We start from the raw sequence: 5,640 nt of genomic DNA on the forward strand, positions 1-5,640 counted from the left end.
GGGGGAGGCTGCAAAGCACGTACCTGTCACAGCTTCACCTCACGCCGTGATCCTGCCTGTGGGAGCCATGGTGGGCGCTAGGGTCCGGGAAGCCAAGGCCAGGAGCGCACGTGAAGAGGACGAGGCGGGCACCACCGCGGGTCGGTGATCCCTGGGGACCGCACGCCCTGCCCGTCGCCCTCTCCCCGCCCGAGTTGCAAGGTGCCGCCGCCGCCGCCGCCGCAGTAAATCAGCTGACACCGGCCTCAACTGCCGTGAAGTGCGATGCAACTGTCGCAAAAACGAGGGGGCGGGAACAGCCCAGGCTCCGCAGGCGCCGCCTGGTAACTATGGAGACCGGATGGCAACCCACCGGGCAGGGAGTGAGCCTCCGCCATGATGGGTGTGGGAAGTCTCTTTTCACCTCCAGTTCTCTTGTTCAGATGAGCGAGAAGGAAGCGAGGCTGGGATGGACAGTGTAGGAATCAGGTCTTCCCTGGGCCAGGATCACGCCCTGCCCGCCCTCTCCCCGCCCGCCGAGTTGCAAGGTGCCGCCGCCGCCGCCGCAGTAAATCAGCTGACACCGGCCTCAACTGCCGTGAAGTGCGATGCAACTGTCGCAAAAACGAGGGGGCGGGAACAGCCCAGGCTCCGCAGGCGCCGCCTGGTAACTATGGAGACCGGATGGCAACCCACCGGGCAGGGAGTGAGCCTCCGCCATGATGGGTGTGGGAAGTCTCTTTTCACCTCCAGTTCTCTTGTTCAGATGAGCGAGAAGGAAGCGAGGCTGGGATGGACAGTGTAGGAATCAGGTCTTCCCTGGGCCAGGATGCTGTAAGTTTACGACTGGTACCCCACGTCTCGGCTCTGGCGACTGGACAGTGTTTGTTACTGTTTCCTTCTATTCTCTGAACTTTATGTCTCTGTGCTAAAGAGAGCTTTATGTCTAAAGCTCTATGAACTTTACTGTCTAGATCTGGAGGACCAGATAGAGAAGTAACAGAGCTCCGCAGTTGTCGACCTTGTGCAACACTGCTGTGGAGGAGAGGGATAGATATAGTCCAGTGTGGGCAGCTCGTTGGTTGAATGAGTGAATGAATGAATGAGTGAATGAATGACTGAATGAATAACAGCCAAAGGAAAACTGCGCCTTCGTTGTTTATGTTTTGTTAAAAAGATACAAAAGGTATTCATTCCATGGATTATTTCCCCCTGCCCCCATAAGTTCTTTCGATTTAGGGAAGAATCCTGCAGTCCTCAAAAGTTACTGTGTACAGAAGGCACTTGATATAGTTAAGTTTCTGGCTCAGTAGGTCTATTATGAGGTGGAAAGCTTTTGCAATGTGATGGTAATTAAGAACTCTGGAGCAGGAAGAGCTCCTAGACACAGATAAGACTGGGGAGATAAGCTGGAGTCTTTCTCCATCCTGCCCCCCTATGGTTGACCTGGACAGAAGTCTTTGTAACCACTGCTGCCATACCTTAACTTACTTAATTATCACAGGTACCTTTTACTTAATTGCCACCTATGTGTTGCTTTGTCTTTCACTTGTATTTCCTCACATAAATATAAAAACCCCTAAAACCGGAGGGGGGGACTGGCTCCTCTACAGAAGGATCTATGGGTCAGTCCTTCAGCATAAAACTAAATCCCTCTCCTCACCTGACTTTGGCTGCTGGTCTCTGACTTTCCGGTAACAGGGCTGAGGTAAGTTCTGAGAGTCTCCAGTTCTTACAAGCTACAAGGAACTCCCCAGAACACACCTCCACTGACAGCATCATATTGGATGCTGAGCCTGAAGCATGGGACTAAGGAATTCAAGCAGGGCAGAATGAGCTCCTCAGCTCCTTCAGATAATACAGTTTCCTCACTAATTTGGCAAAAAGGTGCTTAGTGTTGGTTTGCTTAAAATTAAGGCACCCTGTTAACAGTTCCTTATTGTGGCCAAAGGCAAACCTTCCTCCCTAGCCTGAACATCTCTCCTGAAACACACCAATAGAACACTTGAAAATCCATAATTCTGGTGGCCTAGGACTGTGGATTGAATTCTGTGATGTTCTACTTTTGTTTTTTTATTTGATTTTTGGTTTTTGATTTGTTTTCTTGGAACAGGATATCATGATGTAGCATGGCTGGCCTGGAACTTACTATTTAAACCAGGCTAGCCTGAACTCACAGAGATCTACCTGCCTCTGCCTCCAGGTGCTGGTGGATGGGGAATCATGTTGACTAAAGTAAATTCTCAGTCAGCTCCTTCCTGTGAATGTCAATACATTTATACCACTAAGTTCATTGTCCTCCATCACAGTTTATAGGAGCTTTTTGGAAAAATAGGAAATCTGAGTGTTTATCACAAGATAATATTAGCCTACATTAAAATTTGTTTGATTTGTAAAGGAATTATGCACTCTAGAAATTACTCTAACAAATATTATTTCAATTATATATATATATTTGCATTTTTGAGACAGGGTCTCCCTATATCATCAGCTGGCCTTGAACTCACGGAGATCTTCATGCCTCTGCCTCTAGAGTGCTGGGACTAAAGGCATGCGCCACCATCCCAGGCTTAATTCAATAATTTATAGCTTCAAGTACCTTCTTAAGAATGAAGGAGTTATGGGCCTGGAGAGATGGCTCAGTGGTTAAGATCACTGACTGCTCTTGCAGAGGACATGGGTTCAATTCCCAGCACCCATGTGGCGGCTAACAACTGTCTGCAACTCCAGTTCTAGGGGATCTGACTCCCTCTTCTGACCTCCATAGGCATTGCAGGACATGGGTGCACCTACCTAAATGCAGGCATTACATTCATACACATTAAAAAAAAAAAAATCTTCCCCACTGGTCTCTCCTCCTAGCTTGGGTCCAGTCCCATTTCTTGTCTTGGGGCCCCAGACACCTGGGGAAACACTACTGCTTCCTGATCCTTTTCATCCAGACCAACTCAGTGCCTTCTTGGATCCCCAGGAGCACTCTGGGCCTGGCCCCGCCCTCACCTCCCTCTACTTCGCTGGGCCTGTACCACCCTCCAGCGTCTTTCTGGGAAGCAGGGGCTGACCTTACTTCTTCCTGATCCTTTACATCCAGACCAACCCAGCTCCTCAGGGCAGTCCTCAAGAGCCTTTGGGGCCACTTCCTGCCCCCATCTGCCTTTGCATCTCTGAGTGATACAGCCACCAGGTGCCCTAGACCACCATCTTTCCTGGACCCAGCTTGCAGCCCAGACCAACCCCCAAATTCCTGAGGCAAATATCCTTCTTAGAGGGATCCAGACCTTAGGAGAACGCCTGAGAGCATCTGACCCTCATCTGATTTGGGCCTCTGTGAGAACTCCTGAAAACAAAAGCAGTCTGGCCACTCCAATACAAAACCAAAAGAGAGACCTGGAACCTTAGACAAACCAGCTTTTCATGCCCTAAAAGTAAACCACAAAGACATATAAAGTTCACGAAAAGAAGCAGACCTAAACTTGAAGGCTTGAGTCTCACATAAGAATCAGAAACTACAAAAGAAATCCACATGTCAAAATCACAGAGAAAAAATAACATGAAAAAAACCAAAATAACATACCCCACCAAATACCAACAGTCCTCTAGAGGACTACAATGAGAACCCCCTAAAGATAATGGAGGACATGGAACTGAAAAGAACAATTATAAACATGATAAAGGAATTCAGTGAATTTAAAGAACACACAAAGAAATCAAAGAACTGAAGGAAGATAAGGATAAACTTCTAAATGAATTCAGAAAAGAGAAATGTTGAAGAATACTCTGGCTGAAATGAAGAAGGAAGTGAAACACTCAGTAAGCCAATTAGAAAGGACAGGAGAAAGCCTCACCAATAGGATGAATGAAATGGAAAACAGAGTATCAAGACTGAAAGATAAAGTGAATGAGCTAGACCACTCAAGCAAAGATTCGGAAAAATTTGAGAAATCACAAGAATGGAATATGGAGAAATTCTGTGACACCATAAAAAGACCAAACTTACGAATCATAGGCATACAGAAAGGAGAAGAATCCCAAGATAATAGCATGGACCAGATCCTCAACAAAATTGTAGAAGAAAATTTACCAAAATTAAAGAAACACATGCCCATACAAATACAAGAAGCATATAAACACCAAACAGACAGGACCAGAAAAGAAACACTCCACAGCACATCATAGTAAAAACACTAAATGTACAAAACAAAGAGACAATACTGAAAGCTACAAAAGAAACAAGTCATATATAAAGGAAAACCCATTAGAATTATATCTGACTTTTCAGTGCAAGCTATGAAAGCCAGAAGAACCTGGGCCAAAGTATCCCCAGTTCTAAATGAACAGAGATACCAACCCAGATTACTTTACCCAGCCAAAATCTGTATTATAGTCAAAGGGGAAAGAAAAATTTTCCATGACATAAATAGGCTGAAGGAATTCATGTCCACAAAACCAACCCTTCAGAGAGTTCTGGAAGCAATACAAAGAGCTGAAGAAAGAAATGACTGTGCCCAAGGGGTTTCAGAAAGAAATCCAATGAAGGTATAACTGTGGAAACGTACAGCTGTATCAATAACGTAAACAGAAATAAAAATGATAGGATTCAATACTCATCTTTCATAAATAACTATAAATATTAACAGCCTGAACTCCCCAGTCAAAACACACAGGCTAGGTGAATGGATTAAGAAACAAAAACCATCTATTTGTTATCTGCAAGAAACTCATCTCACTTTCAAGGATAGACACTATCTCAAAGTGAAAGGATGGAAAAAAATATACCAAGCAAATGGCACTAAGAAAAAAGCAGGCATAGCAATTCTAATATCTGACATAATAGACTTTAAACTAAAACTAATCAGAAGAGACAAAGAGGGCCACTTCATTCTGATCAAAGGAACAATGAATCAAGAAGATATTACAATCATGAACATATATTCACCAAACTCTGCTGCACCCAACGTCATAAAAACATTACTACAGGACTTTAAGACCCAGATTAATCCTAGCTCATTAATAATTGGGGACTTCAAAACGCCACTGTCTCCATTAGATAGGTCAACAGGGCAGAGAGGTAACAGAGAGACATCTGAATTAAACAATACCATATATCAAATGGACTTAAGAGACATCTACCGAGTATCCCACCCAAGCACCAAAGGGCATACTTTCTATTTAGCACCCCATGGAACCTTCTCCAAAATCGACCATGTACTGGGGCACAAAACAAACCTCAACAAATACAAAAAGATTGAAATAATTCAATGCATTCAATACAATAAAGCTTACAATCAACACCAGAAGAAGCCCTAATCACCACATGAACACATGGAGATTAAACAACACACTCCTAAATGATGAATGGGTCAAAAGAGAAATTAAGAAAGAAATAAAAGTATTCCTGGAACTAAATGAAAAGGACAATACAACACAACAAAACCTCTGGGACACAATGAAAGCAGTCCTTAGAGGGAAGTTTATAGCTCTAAGTGACTACATCAAAAAAATCAGAAAGAACACAAATAAATGACATAATATTGCAACTCAACACACTTGAAAAGCAACAGCAAACAAAACCCAACCCAGCCAGACAAGAAGAAATAACAAAAATCAAGGCAGAAATCAATGAAATTGAATCAAAGAAAACAATACAAAGAATCAACAATT

The 5,640-nt window shown here is 44.0% G+C and overlaps 2 protein-coding genes across 4 annotated transcripts in view; one reads left to right on the top strand and one right to left on the bottom strand.

Moving 5' to 3' along the window:
• Wdr7 (WD repeat domain 7) overlaps positions 1-239 on the bottom strand; it is a 359,330-nt gene extending 359,091 nt beyond the window's left edge. For all 3 annotated transcript variants that reach the window (XM_008855378.2, XM_008855377.2, XM_008855376.2), the window contains exon 1: positions 24-239. The gene's annotated coding sequence lies outside the window, so the exon portion shown is untranslated. The remainder of the gene's footprint in view (positions 1-23) is intronic.
• Positions 240-687: 448 nt separating this feature from the next.
• Txnl1 (thioredoxin like 1) overlaps positions 688-5,640 on the top strand; it is a 64,437-nt gene continuing 59,484 nt past the window's right edge. The window contains exon 1 of the mRNA XM_029557317.1: positions 688-813. The gene's annotated coding sequence lies outside the window, so the exon portion shown is untranslated. The remainder of the gene's footprint in view (positions 814-5,640) is intronic.

Source organism: Nannospalax galili, unplaced genomic scaffold, assembly GCF_000622305.1.
Source record: "Nannospalax galili isolate Female #2095 unplaced genomic scaffold, S.galili_v1.0 scaffold567, whole genome shotgun sequence".
In the NCBI taxonomy this organism is placed as follows: domain Eukaryota; kingdom Metazoa; phylum Chordata; class Mammalia; order Rodentia; family Spalacidae; genus Nannospalax; species Nannospalax galili.